This window comes from Squalius cephalus, assembly GCF_949319135.1.
Source record: "Squalius cephalus genome assembly, chromosome: 14".
NCBI classification, from domain to species: Eukaryota; Metazoa; Chordata; class Actinopteri; order Cypriniformes; family Leuciscidae; genus Squalius; species Squalius cephalus.
This window is the reverse complement of record NC_137135.1, coordinates 25,652,000-25,673,080: the sequence shown is the minus strand read 5'-3', so window position 1 is coordinate 25,673,080 and position 21,081 is coordinate 25,652,000.

Below are 21,081 nucleotides of genomic sequence, written 5' to 3'. Positions count from 1 at the left end.
TTTAGTACCTGCACCTTTAGCATTGCAAGTGCTGAGACACAGGAAGACAGGATGGTGTGGGTGAAAGAATGAGAAGGACTTTATGCCACAGTGGTGTTTTCCAATATTGTGATTTGCAGACTTGCAGATATGGAATCCATTTTCCGATGTACTGGAGAGCAATTCTTTACCATCGCCTGATTTTTATCAGAAGCAAACGCTGCTTGAGGGTTTTCCTAAGGTTGTGTGGACATTGTGAGAGATGAGACTGCAGGGTCGATATGGCGCCACCATCCTGTCGCCAACATCCCACGTCCCCATGTGTGTGTTATCAGAGATGCATCAATTCTTAGGCGAAACCAAATCTGTGCAGATGGAACTTCACACATGCATGTCCACGTGCACAAACACGTACACACATAACAACAGATCACCCTCTCATAACACTCATCTGACTGTCAGGCTTTGCCTTATTATTCCATTTCGGATCAGTAACGACATGGTTTCTTGTTTGCAGTCTGGCTTTGGTGATGAGATATTAAATTGCCTGCAGTCTAGAGCTCTCGCATGTAGCTTTATAATCTCTTACAAAACTTTATTTTGAGAAGTTTTTTTTCATCATCCCTGAGGTTAGAACCAAGTTAGCTTGTCCCTAACTTCAGCTAAGTTTCTTTAGATTTGGCTGATGAGATTCATGTGTTGATGTAATATTCATTATTGATTGTGTAAGGCAAGTATCACTATTCCCAGTGGCGGTTCTAGGATTTTTCTGTAACAGGGGCCATTAAGGGGCCACATGTTACATTCAGGGGCCAAATACAGGGTACATTCAAGCACACAAAATAATTTATTCAGTACGGTGCAAATACATTTCGGCATTCATTCCTTTTCAAACGCTCTAATAAAAAATTATGAGCCAGTAAAGTTCTTAATGATTTTTTACATTTATTTATACTGTGCATAAAGGACACAATGCACTTCTTTCTGAATTCCACCTTTTAAGTTTCATAATCATGTCGTCGCTTATAAACAGTAAATTACTGTTAATTGTTTGGGGGTGGAATTGCATCTGTGATCGTTGTGAAGAATTCTCCGGTTGCTCTTCTCGTCGACGATTGATGGGTGGGAATATCTAGGCACCTCACGATTCGATTCGATTATGATTTAGAGGGTAACGATTATCGATTATTAACGTTTTTTTTTTTTTTTTTTTTTTACTACTTGGTACTTTTAAAGCAAAGTATTTATGATGACCCATAACGAACTTACTTCCAATACTTCCTATATTAATTTTATTAATAAAACAAATGGAAGTGATTTGGCAAGTCGACTGTAAGGTTACATTTGCCAGCATTTGTCCCAACATTGCAAAGAACCAACAGGAAAATAAATGTGTGCCTGTACTAGCAGCATACTTGTAGTAAATTAATACAAACTTCAGCATATTCTGAATCTCTAGCATTTAATAATAGACTTCTAACCAACATCCTCTTGTTATTTCCAATGAGCAATATAATCCTTCAGACAAAAAAACATTTTGCTGTAGCAAAATCACAAACAGTTTTCGTTCAAAAATATAGAATGATGTACCAGCAGTTCTCATACAAACATAATGCTTGTGGACTTGTGCATATTCTGAATAATTAGTAACCTACAAAGCCGCTCTTATTCACAACTAAATAATAAAGAGTTACGACTTGAAATGTTTGCTGTATACCACAATCAAAAACAGCTTATACAAAAAAAGTGAATGAACATCTGCAGAGCACAGTCAAAATGTAACTTTTTGTGACTAGCATTGCACATATTGCAGGGCAGTGTAACATACGTATAACAGATCGGTTTACAGCATATTGATGTGAAAACTAAACAATACAGAAAGCAGCTCTCATACAAAAAATACTAAATAGGTAACAATGAAATTGCACAATTTTAATTGCCCCTGTGGCCCCGCCTCTAGAACCGCCCCTGACTATTCCTATTGCTCAAATTGCTTGTAACTTATAATGAATGGCACATAGTTTGCTATGTGTGAACAGATCAAGTGAAAAGTTTGTATATTAAGCTAGTTTATAATTTTGTAAATTAATACAAGTTGCAGTCAATATAGTGCATTTTGTACACATCACATCCCGAATTACACCCAAAACTGTACATTTATGTATTTGTGTACACCTTTATCCAAAGTGCCTTACTGTAGGCTACATTGTAGAGTTGGGGTATTCGAACTCGGACTCGAGTCCAATTTTGAATGAATTCGGACTTGTCACGCACTCGGATGAATTTGTACTCGGACTTGACACGGACTCGGACATTTTAGACTCGGAAATATTTCCGAGTACAGTTGAGTCCAGGCACTGGAGGACACAATATTATTCAAAAACGAAACAAAACTACTTGTGTTGTTTTAGCGTTGAGCATTGTAGCCAATCACAGACATGTAGGCTATATTAAGTGCATGAACACAGTAGCATATCAGAGGAGATATGCATCACCATGCGGAGAATTCACTCAAAATGTATGTTCAGAATCAGCACTAGCTTTATCCTTTCACAAATCCCCTCTTAAACAACAAAGTCTAGATGCGATGTAAATACGAGATTCGCTGTGCATTGCGGACACTTCAGTGTTTATATATGCTGTAAGTATGTGATGGCTTAGTGAGCGTTATGACAATCTAAATAATAGTTTTGTTTTTCATGCTTCTAGAGGACCAGTGGTTACGATCACACTGTAAATTAGTGAATCCATAAATTTTAGTCCTGTGAGTCATGAAATTGCGATGATTGACATAACCATGGCAACATGAGAACGTGATAACCATAGCAACATTTTGGCGTCTAATAATGTTATGATTTTTGTTACACTTTATTCATAAGTTTACATACACTTTGCAGAATCTCCAAAATATTATTTTTATTTATTTTTTAATAAGAATCAAAAGGATCATAAAAACATTGTTTCTATTTAATAAAAGCTTTTTCACATAACAGATGTTTAATAGCCTAGTCCACAAGACAAAATACAAACACAAAATACAAGACAAATTGCATAGGCTTGATTTTAATATTGTGTCATTACCTGAATGATCCACGACTGTTTTATTTATTTATTTATTTATTTATTAATGGTTGTTCATGAGGAAAAATCCTCCAGCTCCTGCACATTCTTTGCTTTTCCAGCATCTTCTGCATATTTGACTCCTTACCAGCAGTGACTATGATTGTGAGATCCATCTTTTCACACTGGTAACAACTGAGGGACTCATACACAACTATTACAAACCCTGCAAACATTTAGTGATGCTCAAGAAGGAAGCATTTGTTAAGAGCCAGGGGGTGTAAACTTTTGAACTGGATCATTGGCGTAAATTGTTCTTACTTTGTAAAAATTACTTTAGTCCTGCTCTTCAGAGGCTAAGTAAGATATTATCATGTAAAACAAAATAAGAAAAATTTAAACATCACCATCATCTTGCTCAAAAGTTTACCCCTGGCTCTTAATGCATCGTGTTGCATTCTTGAGCATTACCTTGCAGATTCTGAAAGATGTACAATAGGTACATTGTCAGTGTCCTCTTTGCTAAGCAATATATTCACTGTGTGAGAACATGTGGAGTGAGAGCGGAATGGCTTGTCGGACGTAGCAACAGTAACTAAGAGGGGCGGGTCTTTGTAAAAGGTCAATTTCAAATAATTTAAATCTTTGTGGTCAAAAACTCTGTATCAATATGACTATAAAACATTATTATCATTATTATTATTATAGAAATATTACACACAATAAGAAATCTTACAATTGCAATACTGACTGTAAAATTTAAAGAAAACAATAGAATAATTATTTTATTTTACAGTGCAACTGTACAATACTAACAATACTAACATTTATGGCTGTCTTAATTTCTTTTCTTTTTTTTCACTTCACTCTGAAACGCAGCAGATTTATTTATTTATTTAAGCTGCAGTCTGTAACTTTTGCCGCTCTAGCGGTTAATAAACAGAACTGCATGCGTCATGCGGAAGAACATTGTAGCCGGCTACATGACGCATGACGAGTCACGCAAGTACTGGGATACTCCGCAGCCGTGCCGACCCGAACCATTCAAAATAGTCAGAATATAAACACTTATTATAGGTGTACCGTAGTGATTCAGGATAAGAAAAAAACACGGTTTGGAAAATGGATTCATGATGTACTCGCTTATTATGTAAATATTGTACATTTTGAACACAAAAAAAGTTACGGACTGCAGCTTTAAATAGGGGTTGAAATGCAAATTTGATTTCGATTAATCATGCAGCCAGATTGTCTGCTCAGAATGAAATGCATTTAAAAAAATCGAATTCTACAATATGGATATGGATTGGATCAAATGTCCTGTGTTTTTTATTGTTCAGGCAAACGACTAAACAATATCTTATTCTGCTTTTTGCTTTGGTTCTTACCAGTATGTCTTGTTTATGTGCTGTTTTTCAACATGATCGCTCCTAGAAAGGAGCTTTAACCATGTAGATAGAATGTATAAGTATTCTCTCTCTTTCTCTTTCTCTTTCTCTTGCTCTCTCTCTCTCTCTCTCTCTCTCTCTCTCTCTCTCTCTCTCTCTCTCTCTCTCTCTCTCTCTCTCTCTCTCTCTCTCTCTCTCTCTCTCTCTCTCTCTCTCTCTCTCTCTAAACATGGGTTCTTTTTTATCCTCCTGCAATCAGAATAGAGCAAAATAGTCTGATGTTGTGAAATCATCCAGATGTGTGTCATTGCTTTGCTGTTTTGCTGTTTTCAGTGAAAGAGAGGCTGTAATCACATACTGGCTATCCTTAAGATGTGAAGAAAACTTGCCTAATTGTTGCCGCATCACAAACAATGGAGAAAAGCAAACAGAGGGAATGAGAGAAGAGTAGAGATAAGAAATGCGGGGCAGGAATTGCCTTGGTGCCTCACTATGCTTATTAGAATCCTGGGCTCATTACAACTGCCCGCACTTTTGTAGTCTGTGATTTTGAGGAACTACGGTGTCTGCATGCTGATTGAAGTGGGTTGGATTAAAGTCGAAAATAGAAGAAACCTCTCTGATGCTGGTTGTGTAAAGCCCAGGGAGATGTGAGGGTCAGTGTCTGTTTAAGGCTCGAGAATCATTAGACTACCTGTCAGTGTGGCGTGTGATTGATTGACAGGCTAGCTGTCCAGTCACACGCTGAGTGAAGTGAAGGAGGAGGGGTTAGGTCAAAGAGAGGAGGCCTGCAGGTAATAAGATCAAGGCCAGATCAAGCCCTCACTGCAAGTGTATGTGGAGGTGAGCTGTCAATCATCAACTTCTGTATAGAGTTACAACAGGTTTCATATACTTATATGAAGTGCAAAGTTAGGTAATCTGGTTGTTTAACCAATTTGAATGCATCCAAATTTTGCTAATGTAGTCATTTAGTCCGGCAATTCTCAACTGGTGGGTCGTGACCAGTGTTATTTTAGTACTTTTTTAATGTACTTTAATAGTATTTTTTTAATATTTTGAACTATAGCTTTCATTTTATATGTTCAGCTTTCATTTTAATGTTTTGGTTTACGTTTTAGTAAATTTGTTTTTAGCTTTTGTAATTTTTATTATTATTTCTTTCTATTTAATTTTCTAATGCTATAAAAAAACGGCAACTATACCACCTAAGAGTATTATGACCCTGACAAAATTAAATATGAGTTACGTCTGGTGCTGTGTTTGTCACCACTTGATGTGCAATATACAATCTGTGTCATTACGCAAAACAGGCAGAGAACCTCTGATTTAGCTGATTTTGACTAAAATTAGTAATGCATCTATTATGGCATGCATCCCCTGCTTAGACTAACATTACAATTCATATTCCTTTCAAAGCTTAAGCTGCTGCTTATTAGCGATGCTGTTTACAAGCAAACTGGTTCTTCAACCAGCTTGCTTGTTTGTCAATCGAGGTTTTTTTTAGCATATTATTTTCAATTATCCTATAGGGACACCAGCATACCAACATCCAAAACACAACATACATGTATGCCCATCTAGATTTTCAGAGTGTATAATTAATATACAACTAATTTGTTGCATTTTTCTACTGCATTTCTTTAAATTGCACTGCTCTCATATCTCTCAGATGCACCTCCATGGCATCTATTTCTGTATTATCTTTGCACTAAGCATTCGGTAAAGTTACTATTCAAATAACAGTCTAATTAGCTCTGTGGTTTCTACTCAGCTCTATGACAGTGTGTGACTTTTGCCATCTGCACCAGATTTCACCAGTTGTACCCGCCGCTTCGGTCCAAAGCTACTTACTTTTGCCTGAAGCAAAAAACAACTGAACAAATGTAAGTGTATCTTACAATCGTTCTCTTTATCCCCTGTGTTCTATTTTCAGTCCCAAAATAAAATGGCTTCCATCAATGAAAGTGAGGAACCTATTCTATTAGTGCCCAGACATGTTAGAACATTAAACTCTCATAATGCTTAACTATATCAGGGATTTATTTTCGTCCGCTTCAAATGACTCCCTAGGTGAGCGCTCAAATAATGTGCACAAGCGACAGAGAACTGAAATAGAGTGAATATAGAAAAGCAATAACACTGCGTTCCTTCAGAAGCGAATTAGATTTGCTGCCTTGCTCTTTCTCATAAGTGTAATGAAGTCTTCCCCTTCCTTTAAGGTATGCGTGTGTGTGTGTGTGTGTGCACCCTGAAGTCTGATAGAGTTATAGATAAATAGGAAATGGCAGGGCAATGTGTTTTGTATAGTATGATCAGAGGCTGAGGTTTTAGTCTACCTCCTGTCTCTCTGCTGCAGCTGGAAGCAGACTTTCGGTGGGCCCTGCTCCAAGATGTTCTGTGGCGTTAGACCAAAAGAACACAGGGTCAAACAATGCACTTCAATACAGGAGAATCTACAATATACTCTTTCAAAGTACTGAACATAGTACGTAGAATGCATCATCCAGACAAAACTACTTTGGTTGACAAAATTAACTATCCAAAACTGCTATTATGAACATTTCAGAAGGGTCACCCAAATAACTACTTCATTTGAACAAGTGAAGCCTGTTTGGTATTTTACATTTTACAATACTATATTTAAATTGATATGTTTCTTGTATATTTTGTTTGTTATTTTTATGTTGTAATAATATATATTTAGATAAATGATTGGTTACGTTACAATAAGGTCTCATTTAGTAGCATTAGTTGATGCATTAACTAACATAAACTAACAATGAGCAATATATTTTTACAGCATTAATTAACTTTTGTCAATGTTAGATAATAAAAATTTTCATGTTCATGTTCATGTTAGGTAACAGTGCATTAAGTAAGGGATAATGTATATCCAGCTTGTTGTTATTGCAGAATAAACCCCATCAGGGTGATTGGGACTTGCATCACCCTTAACCACCTGCTGGATGTACATTATCCCATTTATTACACGTCTACACGGCACGGACACCACCGTCTCCGGCATGGACACCAACATTTTCGACACGGACATGAACGACTCTGGCACAGATACCACGGACACCGCTGTATCCGGCACGGACACCACCGTATCCGGCACGGACACCGCCATATCCAGAATGGACAGCAACGTCTCCGGCACGGGCACCAACGTCTCCAGAACGGACACCAACTACTACGGCACGGACACCAACGACTCCGGTATGGACACCACCATCTCTGGCACAGACAACAACGTCTCCGGAACGGACACCACCGTCTCCGGCACGGACACCAACGACTCCGGCACGGACACCACCATCTCCGGCACGGGCACCAACGTCTCCGGAACGGACACCAACGACTCCGGCACGGACACCACCGTCTCCGACACGGACACCAACGACTCCGGCACGGACAACACCATCTCCGGCACGGACACCAACGTCTTGAATTATGAAATCGAATTATTGATATAAAAAATTTACATTGTTACTAGTAGCAATTCAATTGTTGATATCAAGAATAGATATTTCGACTAGTGACAATTAAATTCTTGATATTGAAAATAAAGGATTTACTAGTAAGAATTGTATTTCTGATATGTCAAATTGGAATTTCAACTAGTAAGAAATCAATTGTTGATATCAACAGTTGAATGGCAGCCTATGGTGACATTTCACTAGTGAACAGAGGTTAAAGTGGGCCGGAACGGTCCGGCACCACAGATAAAAAAAGTTAAAAAAAATAGATTAATTAATATCAATGATAGTGCGATGGTAGACTATTGTTAAAAATATATATTGCGTGCACCGTCAAATTGCAGCCAGCCTGGTGCTCCTTCTGAAGGAGTCCTTCCGCATCAAATCAAAACGTTATATCACAAACGCTTTCACAAACATGCTTCTCGACGTTATGTTCTCAGTCACGGTTCTCCGTCTGATTTGAGTGCATCTACGTCGGTTCACGCATGCAGACAAAGTCCTGCATTAATCCAGTAATGTGGGCTGGTGTGGCTACAGTGCCAGGGCTGAATTTTTGTCCCAGTCCGCTCCTGACAATTGCTGTTCTAGACAGAGCAAGTGGATGTTGTAGGTGAAGTAGGCTAATGTCAAATGTACATAATTGTGGTTGTGATTTATTTCTGTTATAGTTGTCTTCAGCCATTTTTATGTTTAAAATTACATTGTGAAAAACAAGGTTGTGTATTTTAACATAGTATCGTCATCATATCAGTGTAGATGTAGATGGACCAAAATAAAACCATTAAAATATCAAGTAAATAAGTATTGTGATACTTGGTGCCATAGTGACACTCTTGTCCCAAAAATGATTGCTACACCACAATACTCAGTGTGTTGTCCCACCGTGAGTCATTTTTCCCTGTTGCACCTACACAAAATTTGAGGGTTCCCCCACCTGCCAAATCAAATTTTAACCACTGTATAAAAGCACAGCTATGATTCCAAAATGAGTCTGTGTTTCTGAACAAATAGTTTGAATGAATGATTCAATGACTTACTCATAAATTAAAACATTGCTTGTTTCGTTCCAAAATTAATCCTATCACACAATCACTCTCTCACACACACAAACACACACACACACACACACACACACACTAGATTATTCTCTAAGTGACTTCTCTGTGATGACTGAACAAGCTTTACATGGGAGGGACATTTTTTACAATGTACGAATACATTATGAGTTCTGAGATGCATTTTTTTGAAGTCTGGTGTAACATTTAGTACAGCATTCATAATCTTGTTTCGTGCCTGTTGCCATTTCCATCAATAATTCTCTGTTTAGCAGCAGTTTGATAAAGTTCTTTTAGGAGCAACACTGCAGATCTGAAATAGATCTGAGTACACATTTTGCCATTGATAAGTGACATCTCTGCTTCCCCACTCTAGAGAAACACCAGCTGCCACTGGTGAACATCTATGCTTGATTTCATGAAGGCAAGCTTTAAGAGCAGCCTGCTTTTGATAAACTGGATTAAGAACTCAGTTTTGAGCTTGGTTTCAATAATATAACCAGTCTGACAAGAGATCCAAGAGCTTCAAGACAGATGGGAGTAGTTTTAATATAGACTACATTGCCCCAAATTCCAAAATATATTTAGTGTTTGAATTGGGCTGCAAAATTTGCAATGCTAATACATTGTAATCCTTTCTAAATGTTGTCATTGTGGTGTATGCAGGGGCTTATTGCACCTCAGATTTTGGACAACCAGTAATTACCATTATTACCCAGGAATAAAAGATAAGCCTACAGTTCATTTAACACATTCTACATGTGTTCAATCACTATTTATGAAAAATTCAGTTACATGACAGCACATTTGCAAAAATCGTTTTATTCTTTTAATTTTCAGTGCTATTGCTTGTCCTGTTTTTCGCAATCATCTAGACATCACACTTGCTGCCTAAATCAAAATTTAATGACAGCATCAGTCAATCAACTAATCAATGAAGCAATAGATTAACCAATCATTTATTTTCTCGGTAATGGGACAGGCTCAAAGCAGGAGTACAGGGGATCAGTTCTTCATAACAAGGCTTTAATGTTAGTCTTCTAAAGAAACCAGTTTATTAATTGCCTCACGCAGATCACACATACACCCCAATACCCCTTGTCACATGTTCAAACGAGATGGATTCCTCTTTAGGCTGCACTGCTCTCACTTAGGGGGAATCAATGGCCTGTTTTCATTTTAATTAAAAAATTGAAACAAATGTTTGCCTCGCCAGCTGTCTTTACCTCCCTCGAGTCTCTGCTCTTCTTCTTCTGTCTCGCAGATTCGAGCGCATAATCAAAAGACTCAACAGTCGAAGAAATGCTTTGTGTCCCGTTGCCAGTTTCCTAAAGTGAAACAAAGCACCCGAGAAGGGAAAACTGTGATTTTTTTAATATTACAGTCTGATGTGAATCAACGATGCAGCACTCAAGAACAGGAATTCTATTAATGGCATTATAATGAATCTGTTGGTTCTGCAATCTCAGGACACAGCAAAAAATTTTTTTTTTTTAATCCTTAGAGAGATGCTTTAGTCATTAAATATTGCTTCCTGAACGGGGCTTCCCTGTAACATTGATGACCACCCTTATAATACTGGTTTAATAGACAATAATTTTTTTTTTTTTTTTTTACTTCGTCAATAATAACGAAGACAAGACAAAAAAAAAATGCACATCAAGAATGATTTTAATTAAAACATTTTGTTGAATAACATATAAACTAAAAATTGGATAATGAATAAATAAAGCATAATTCAATTTTAAATAAAAAATGTTTGAACATTTGGATCAATTTTGCACTTTCTAGCCAATTAAAATATAATTTCCGTCAACTAAAACTAGATGCCATTTTAGCCCAAGTAAAACTTGCCAAAATTAATAAAGATATTAACAAAATGTTGACTAAATTTAAATTATTCTTTATCACAAGAAAAAAAATAGGTTAAAAAAATTCTGCAATTATAAACAAAAAAAGTACAAGAGATTTTTATAAGTATGAATTCCTCCTCAGTAGTCAGTCATTTTGGGTTATTTGCCATCTTGCCACACAAGTTGCAGATATATTTTACATTCCAAGTAAAAAAATCTGAGTGATCGCAGCCGGGTGCCCCCAGATTGAAATAACTGGCCTGAACTGAGGCGGTTGTAACACAGTGAGTGTAATTAAATGATGGCTGGCTGCATCGATGGCCAGGAGAGGCTATTAGATGCACTGCTTAATGCGAGTGGGCAAATCCAATTGGCGTATTGATCCGGCACTTACAGATCTCAGCAGCTTCACATCCTGACCTTCCTTTCATTCTCGGACCATTACAGTCACCAGGAAAAGATTTAGTACTGTTCAGAGAAAGAGAGAGAGAAAGAAGCTAGAGGGCAGGAGGGAAAAATGACAGGTATGGGGGACGGGTAGAGAGATTAGTAGAGCAAGATTAGAAAAAGAAGCCATGAGAGTGAGAAAGCAACAAACAAACGACGAACGAGCGATTCAACCCCCTCTCACCCCGGTTTGGAAATCAATGAGCATTTCGGATTGGAGAATCACTAAATGTAGCAGTGCCACACTCTCGCAGGTCTTTGAGCCAAATGAACCCCAGGCTTTGAAGATGGAGGGCCGTGTCCTGAAACCAGCAGATAGGAGCCAGAGAAGGGACTTATCAATACTGTGCATTTAGGGACTTTCTGAGGGTGGTCAGGAGAGAAGAAGGGACCAGAGCAAATGTTCCTCATCGATTTCAGACACACTCACTGGAATAACAGCAGGGCCCCAGTCAGGCATAATTATACTAGCTCATTTTCTGCTTCTTTCATGCTGAGCATTTTGTTTGGTCCTATCTGTTGTTTTCTTTAACCTGTCATCTCTGTTGCGGAGATTGGGTTTCCTGAGGGCAGATGGGTAGACGAAGGTAATCTATATCAGAGCAGAGTGTCTGCTTAGAGGCGGCTGTTATTCCCCAAAGGATGATGCCAGACACGGGCACTTATCAGATTTTTTTTTTTTTAAAATGGTTCCATTTTAATAGAAACAGTTTAAAGATATCTTTTTCTAATGGAATGATAAAGTTTATTTAAAGTGCTGTGTAATTTTTGCCTTTCTAAAGGGTTTATCCAAACATAAAAATAAATTGTTTCCAAACAGGTTTCCTAAACACTCTTCCCATCTACCATTGGTCAGATAAATAGGTGGCCCCACCCCCAAACTCACACCATTGGTTGAAACACTTTTGCTGTTTTTGGCGGATCAGGATGTTCAAACAAATAAACAGTCAATTTTAATAATGTATACACTTTTGAGAGGAATCATTTGGTGAAGATTTTTTTTTTTTTTTTTTTTTTTTTACATTTACAATTTAAAGGGATGTATGCATTTAACTGGTTTGTTTAATAATTTACTGCATGTGTTTGACAGATGATTATCAAAGAAGCCACATTTTTATTGTCAGAGTACAATGGTCACATATTCCTCAGCTTGCTCTGGGAAATTGAAATTTTGACCTGAACTTCTTGAAGACCAGGAGCCTGAAAGTTTAGAAAGAAAGATAGCGAAGAGACTCCTTTATTCTCTTCTCTCTCAATGTTCCCTCAATCATTTTGAAATGTGTAAGGAGGGCAGCAGAAGTCGACAGAGGTCAAAACGAGAAGCAAAAGAGGAAAAAAAATGAAGGGAGGGAGGCAGAGCAGTGCATGATTAAATTAATAAGGAATAAGAAAGAGAGAGAGCTTCTCATCGCGCCTTTCTCTTCTCTCTTTTTTTACCCAACCACATAGAGTGTTCCTCACAGCAACTTGACATATACTCCCTTTGATTCTTTTCTCACCCTTCCATGCCATAGACAACCTTTCATGGAGTGGACAAAGATGAAAAGAGAAACAGATGAAGGAATAAAAAGGTGGCTGGTATGAAGATAAGCTGATGTAGAGACAAAAGAACACAGAGTTCAATCACCATCTCCTAGTCTGAATTGGCAGAACATAGATGGACGTGTGCATGTGTGTGTGTGTGTGTGTGTGTGTGTGTGTGTGTGTGTGTGTGTGTGTGTGTGTGTGTGTGTGTGTAAGCATATTTTGCAATCTGCATCTCACCATGTGACTTTTTTCTCCCAATTGCAACTTTATTTAGACTTTATATCTTACAAATGTGACTGTTTCTCACAATTTTAACTTTATGTCTCCCAACTGTAAGTGTGTATCTCACAATGTGACTTTATATCTGGCAATTATTACTTAGTTTCAAACACATACTAATGCCAAGTTTATATCTCACAATGTGTCTTTATTTTACACTTTGTCTCACAATTACCTTTACTGTTTTTTTTTTTTTTTTTTTTTTCCCTCTGAGGTGGAAATAGGGCTGCTGGAAGAGATGTGTCGTAATAAAAAATTTGAAGATTGCAATGTTTGTTTGGGTGAAGGTTGGGTGAGTTCCACCACAAAGGAATAGTGAATGTGAAGGTTTCGGAAAGTGTCCTTGTACCAGGCTGCGGTAAGAATTTGTTTTCAGGGCTTACAGAAGTCGTACCATGGGAAAAGAAAGTGACCTCACTTTTCCACCTTGTGTTTTTCATAGTGTGTCTTACACATTCAGTCAAATGCAATGTACTACACATTACCCATTACCCCCTGTGTCTACACAACCTCAGAAATCATCTTTCACATTACTGAAAGCATGCAAGATTAATGTGTCATCTCCTGGCCTTCATATAAAACCATATGAATGAACTTTAATATTAAATAGGTTTGCCTTAGGGAGATGAACCGCTCTTTGCTTAGTTGTCCTTATATTCTCTCTCTCTTTCTCTCCCTCTCTCATTTTTTTTATCTCTCTCTCTCTCTCCCTCCCTTTCTGATGACTTATAGCTGTTACAATGTGAGAGCCACTTTAATTTGTCCAGTGTTCATGGTGCCATACATTCAGAAATATGGCTTCTCTGAGAGGGGAAAAGCATTGTGGGAACATCATGCACAACACAATGGTGACAGTTCATTTGTAACCCCCTTGGCCTCATGCTATTAAATGCAGACAGTGTGACTCCTTCCAATAAGGCTTCTAGTTTAATTAGTTCTTCAGGTTATCTGAAATTGTATGAATTTAAGATTTAGAGGATACTCATTTATTAGGTCACCTCTCAGCACAGAGGCCTGCAGGACTTTCTGCCCTCTGAAAGCAAAGATCAGGCTCTGTATGGAGGTCACTTCACTTATTGCTCCCTGTCAGATGGCAAGAATTATTTATTTTATAGCCATTCATTTAACCAAATATCAGAACATTTTATATTATTTGTTTGATTAGAGTGTTTTGTACCGTTTGACACTCATTTGCTATTGATGATGATTTGTATATGAATGAAATGTATAAATACAGCGGTAGTTCACCCAAACATTGACACTTAAAATCCATATATCACAAAGAAAGAAAGTCATGTTTGGAATGACATGAGCGACTAAAACTATTAAAAATAATTTCTGTTCATTGAAATCAAGCTGAAATAAAATAAAATATCAATATTAGATGGAAAACTTAGAAGAAATAAGCTGTTAAAGAGTTTGAGAATTGCCATGAGCAAAATAAATAAATAATGATAATCAAATTGAATTATACCCTAGTGGTGATGTGTGGATATGTAGATATGTCGTCTATATATAATGCATTATACCTCATGAACGCTGGGCAATTAACATGTGCAATACAAGACACTATATAATATACTTAAATTTATTTAGCACACCATTCTTTCCACAGGCCATTTCCCTCCTGAACACTTAACATGCTCCCCAAAGCATAAGCACTCCCACTGTCTAGTGCAATAAACTCAGGTGATATTTATATCTATATTATTCATACTACAAAAATACTGTAAATATGTTCATAATCTGTAACATGCACTAGACTCCCACTGTCTAGTGTAATATTCTCTAATTCAGGTGATATTTATATTTATATTATTCATACTACTCAAATACTGTAAATATGTTCATAATATGTAAATGTTTATTCGGACTAAACCCAACTGTGACCCTACTTTTTACTATTTATACTATTTTTATTTTTATTATTTTAAATATATTTTATTCTTAGAATTGTATTACTATGTTTCTTGTTGTATTTGTATTTGTATATGTGCACTGGAAGCTTCAGTACCAAGAAAAATTCCTTGTGGGTGCAAGCACACTTGGCAATAAAGCTCTTTCTGATTCTGATTCTGATTCTGATAACACTTATTAACATACCCTTACATTTGTATATAACATACCTGTACATATATTGTGTATTTTTATATTTTTATTTTAGTCTGTGCTGTGGAAGCTTCTGTCACCAAAACAAATTCCTTGTATGTGTAAACATACTTGGCGATAAAGCTCATTGTATTTCTGATTCTGATTATGAAACACACAAGGTCATTGCTTTTGTGAAATACAGATTTAATGCCTTACTAGAAAATGTACCTGGCAACTTTATAGCAATTTTCACAGTCAAAAATAGAGGTAGCCTATATTTACTGGTCATGCGATTTTGTCGAGCAATGAGGTGACCCAATCCACATAAAAAAAGAAAAAGAAAAGAGCTTTTGATAGGTTACTAAAATGGCAGGAGTCTTAATCTCATGTGAGTGTGCAATGAGGGAAAAAAAAAAGATTGAATGCAACTTTAAAACACTACGGTGAATAAGTATCATCATACTTTCCTAAGTTCATTAAGTACATTAAGACATTTGTTTTGTATTACAAGTTTTCTGAAATATGTTTAAAATTTGCAAATGAGGTATTATCCAATTAAATATGCACTATTTTGCATGAATGTTCCAGAAAGAGAATATGAATATTGGATAAAGTCAGGTTAAAAAAAAATCTTGTTTTATTTTGCTGACAAAGTTTTCATAGGCTTTTACACAGGGAATTTTTTTTTTTTTTTTTTTTTTTTGCACGCCATAAATCAAAAATATTGTCAACAACCAGAAGAATATACATTTTAACCATATTTTCATGAAACAAAATGTAAAATGTATATCAGGTGAATGTGTTAAATGAACCTGAATAAAACTGGAAAGTTTGCTGTATGTAAGTGCTACTGAAGGATTTCTGCAGGACAAAACGTTCATTTTGAGAAAGCAGCCTTTAAATAATGTGTATTGTGAATGAAATCTACAGACACAAATAGACACAGTGAAATTAAATAATCACTTAAAAGTGTATTTTGGATGTTTTCCCTCCTCTAGTCTGTTATGGAAGCACAATAGCACAAAATCTCAAAATTGACCTGTGACCAGAAAAAAAACCCTGTCTCGGTTACGTATGTAAACAAATTTTTGCCTGTACTTGCCTTAAGAATATTTTGAACATACAGTATGACATGTAGATTTCTAGCATCATTTGTCAAAGGCTGAAAATTAATATTAATTCCTCTCAAAACATGAAAACTTTATTGATGATCAAATGACTCATTTGAATTTTACAGGAAAAAACAAGTGAAACTTACTGATAGCTTTTGTGAGTTATTGCAGCAAGTGCGTTTGTTTTAGAAACTTTGTTCTTTGTCATTCCTGTGTAGTTGAATATTAGGTGACAGATAAGTCATTCATTTTGACATAACTAGACCACACGCCAGACTGACACATTCAGCACTGAAGAGAGAGAAAGAGAAAGAGAGAGAGAACACACAATTCCATAATCCATACATAATTAACATGCTGCCTGTAGAAATATTTGAATATTTGTATTATATTTGAAGATAAGTTTGTACAGCCAAATCAAAGCAATTTGTACAATATTACCTTGCCAAATTGCACTGTGCAATATTTGGTATTATATTTTTTTTTCATGCTGCATGTCGAGACACTATCACTAATCCAAATGTCATTTTCATGAATACAGATGACTAAAATTAAACCTTGCACACTCAGGGTCTGAATCAGTAACTGTTATACCAGGTAGGTATACAAGCAATTCACTAAACCCTTCTAGAAAGTGTGGTGTAGCCTCTTGAGGGGGTTGGTTTATCCTGTGTGCCAAAAACTCTGAATAAATACATGTGAATGCACTAAAAATATACAGTCCATGTCCATGGAGAGAGACGTGGCTGGCTGTTATATCGGGCAGCTAGCATTAACTGTCTGGTCTGAGAGAAGAGGTAATATATCTGTAACATAGGGGTTTTGGTTTAACCTCACTTTAGTTTCCACAAACACCGTAGGCTATGTCCTTTCCACTGCCCTGTGATTAACGGTTACTACTCCTGGCTCGGGTTAAAAGTGTGTTAAATGTGCTGTTCGATTGCTCTGTTGTTATCCGCAGGTTAAAGCACATCTGCGTTCCGACTCTGGAAACCTTGTAGTGTGCCGTAGGCTAACGGCTCTATGGAGACGTTCACTGAGCAGAATTATCACAGTAAATACAGACGCTGAATTTTTATTGTCTCATTATGATGAGTCACCGCCTCGACTGAATAACGGACGAGCCGCGTAGCGTGAATGGGCAGTTTCAGGACACACTTTAATAATGCTAGTGTCATTATGAAGTGAATGTTCTGCAGAGCATCAATTTTACTGAATAGATAAAAATCACCTAACCTGAGGAAATGTAATATCAGTTGCAAAGTGAGTAGCGTTACTCAATATTTTTGTTTTTAGCTCTATTGATCACACTATTTTTCTAGGTCAGCAGCGGCCAGGGGGTCAGAAGGGCCTGCATGGTTGGCTCTGGGATGTGCTTACCTCAAATAAAATCAAAAGGATTGTTAATGGACACACTTGCAAAAAAGACTGTTGCTGTCAAGAAAGGTAAGTGTTCATTTTCGCTTCAAAAAGGGATTCTGAGTACCAAAATAGCCAATAGTACCAAACCAAGGGGCAGTCATGGCCTAGTGGTTAGGGAGTTGAACTGGTAACCCAAAGGTTGCTGGTTCGATTCCAGAACCGGTGGGAAATGACTGAGATGCCCTTGAGCAAGGCACCTAACCCCTAATTGCTCCCCGGGCGCCACACAAAGGCTGCCCGCTGCTCTGGGTGTGTGTATCCACGTTTGCAGTGTGTGTGTTAACTACTCACTACTCTGCTCCTAATGTGTGTGCATTAACTTGGATGGGTTAAATGCAGAGGTCAAATTCCAAGTATGGGTTACCATACTTGGCCGTCACGTGTCACGTGTGTTAAAATCGGGACCTTAAGCTTTCCCTTATTCATTTGTTAAGACAGATTTGAAGCAGCTGAATATGTTGGCTTGCTAATGCGACGTGAGGAGAAAAGGTAAACACAAATGAACAAAGAGCAAGGCCCTGTGAGGCCTCGCAAACCTTCATTCGCATTCCATCTGGACTAATAAAACTTTGCTGTGCAGTTTGAAGCGAATATTCTTTAAAATGGGAAATAGAAAGTTTGCAAAGGCACTCATTGTTTGAGTTGTGTGTCATTTCTCAATAAATGTTTACCCACCCCATTACGAAAAAGAAGTATACTTAAGTAATGTTCAAGTATAGTTTTAAGTGTACTTTATGTAGTAAGTATACTAATATCAATGTGTACTTGTAGTAAACTTGTAAGTGTACTATTTCAATACTGTTTGGGACTAAATTGGTCCACTTTTAGTATATAAAACGTTTAAGTGTACTATAAGTGTAAGAGTAGTAAACTACTTAGTTTACTATTTTAATACAAGTAGTAATTTTTTTTAGTTTATGAAAGTACACACTGAAGTGTACTCTCAGTAAAATACTCGTTTAGTAGTTTATACTGCAAGTATACTTGTAAGTTTTCTTTAAGTGAACATGATATACTTATAGTTTACTACATATTATTTTTGCACATGCAGTATACTACTATGTTCAAATGTAGATATTATTTTTTATACTTGAAAAATACCTTTAACTGTACTTTAATTTTAAAAACATTTTATTAGCTTCATGCATCCTTTTTTATCAACACTTAAATGTCGGTAAGTTTCATAAAGAAAGGCATTTTAAACAAAACATTTTAAACAAAAAAGTTGAGAAAATCACATTTTTGTTAAAGACTACACCTTGATCAGATTCAGAACGATGATCAAAACACAGATGGAGTAGATCGAGTCCAACACCCCAAAGCTTCACAGTCGTTTTCTCTTCATGGGTTACGCTTCATTTCATTTGGTAACATTAAGCAGTTTTGATTTACACGCTGTTTAATGTTTTATGATCAAGTTATTTTACATTTGAGTGAGCAATCTTCTATCACTTGTTTCAGCTTCTTCCTCTCCTGTGTTTTGATCCAGAGATTCTGTACTAGAAGATGTGTCATAGCGCCCCCTACCGTATAACAGTGAAAAAATGGATAGCTGGTATTCAGTCAATGGTGGGGAAAAGTAGCCTGGGTTTCCCCATGCTGCCTTGAACGCAGCACGATTTTATTCACGCTGCTAGGCAGCCTGGATACCATGGACCAGATTTTTCCCTCAAAAAGGGAACCAATCACAGAACGGGAAGGGAGCAGCAAGACGATGACGACGTCTATGCGACACACCGAAGCAGTTTGTTTATATCTATGGGTCTAACATGGCATCAGACACGAAGTTACCTTTCGATGCAGCCTTAGATAGTGTTCTAAGTAGTTTAGAACACAAGTTTATTTCGTCTTCTTCCTCGTCGAATTTCTGTCGCTCTACATACGTCATCTGGTATAATTGAAACGATTGGCTATGAGCTACGTACAGGCGCATTTGATAGACATTCGTAGCGCCCAATAAACGGCTCTGGGCATTCGTAAACCACGCCTCAAATACGAGAAAATGAACATGTGGTTCCCAGACCACGTCTCAATGAGAAGAGGTCTGACGTTAGCCAGGCTAGGGGAAAAGTAGAATTAGAGTAAATTCCTATGCACAGTACACTACCAGTGGACTAGCCTACACAAAAATTCAGATATGCAGAATTAGAAACATATCTGTTTTATATCAATATTCTAATCAATATTTTCAAACAATGTAAGTTTCATAAGACTACATGAAAAACTATGTAAAATTATATATAAGTATAATATAAATAATTATATATTATGTATAAATTATGTAAAAGTAGGCCTATATTTAATAGGCTACTCGATCAAAAGAGTTTCAAGCCAAGTAGACTTTGAATACTTAATTATACTTTTAAGTAAACCTCGATCAAAAGATTGAGTACAAGTACAGGCCAAAAATACTTGGACTTTTCTCTCAGTATAAGTCAAGTACACTTAAGTGTAGTTTTAAGTATATTTCTGAGAACTACATAAAGTATATTTTTGAGAAGTATATAAAATGTAGACTGAAAGTATACTTTCTTATTTTTAGTTTAAAAGAAGTATACTAATAGAACACTTGAATAAACTCCTTTTTCGTAAGGGACGCAGCATGAATATTCAGTTACCACATGCATGTGGGATATAAATAAACCTTTATACTAAATTATTATAAATGGAGGCAGAATCCGAATGAAGACTTATGTTATTATATCTAAATACTTGTGGTGGTTCTAAATGTCCCTCCATTGTGCCAGTTTGTTTGTTTTGTAGCATAAATATTCAACAGAAAGGCATTTTTAGAGAAATAAATAGCTAAATTATTGCAATTAAAAGGAAAAGGTTTATTCTCACCTAAAATACTCCTGAAAATGTGAAATTTTAGGCTCAATGTGGTAATTTAAAATCAAGATAACATTTACAGCAAGGCGTTAAAAATCTAAATGTATTTCAATCTCATGGCACTTTGCAATGCACTGCATTTTGCATATAAATGTAAGAAAGTTTTATACAGCGTCGTGTTTGAGAAAGAGAGAGAAGATAATGTGATAATAGAGATGTTTTGAATGCTAAATCTCATCATGTATGTTGTTCTGAACATCATTTTTCAACTTGTGATCTGAACTCATATTGCCAGGTCTAATTGTTCTGTGTTAAATCGCGTTTGTTAAAATGAGCTGCCGATAACCAGTCACTAGGACTGATGGGAAACATCCTTTTTTTCTATCGTTTCTCATTTGCCTTCCTCCCAGTTATTTGACTGAGGCGATGCGTGAAGGTGCACAAATACACACACGCAGACTTACACAAAGCCGACCTCAGCACATTTAGCTCCCAGTCAGATTACCTTTGATGCGGTTACAATTCTGAGATTCATACATGCTGAATTTCAC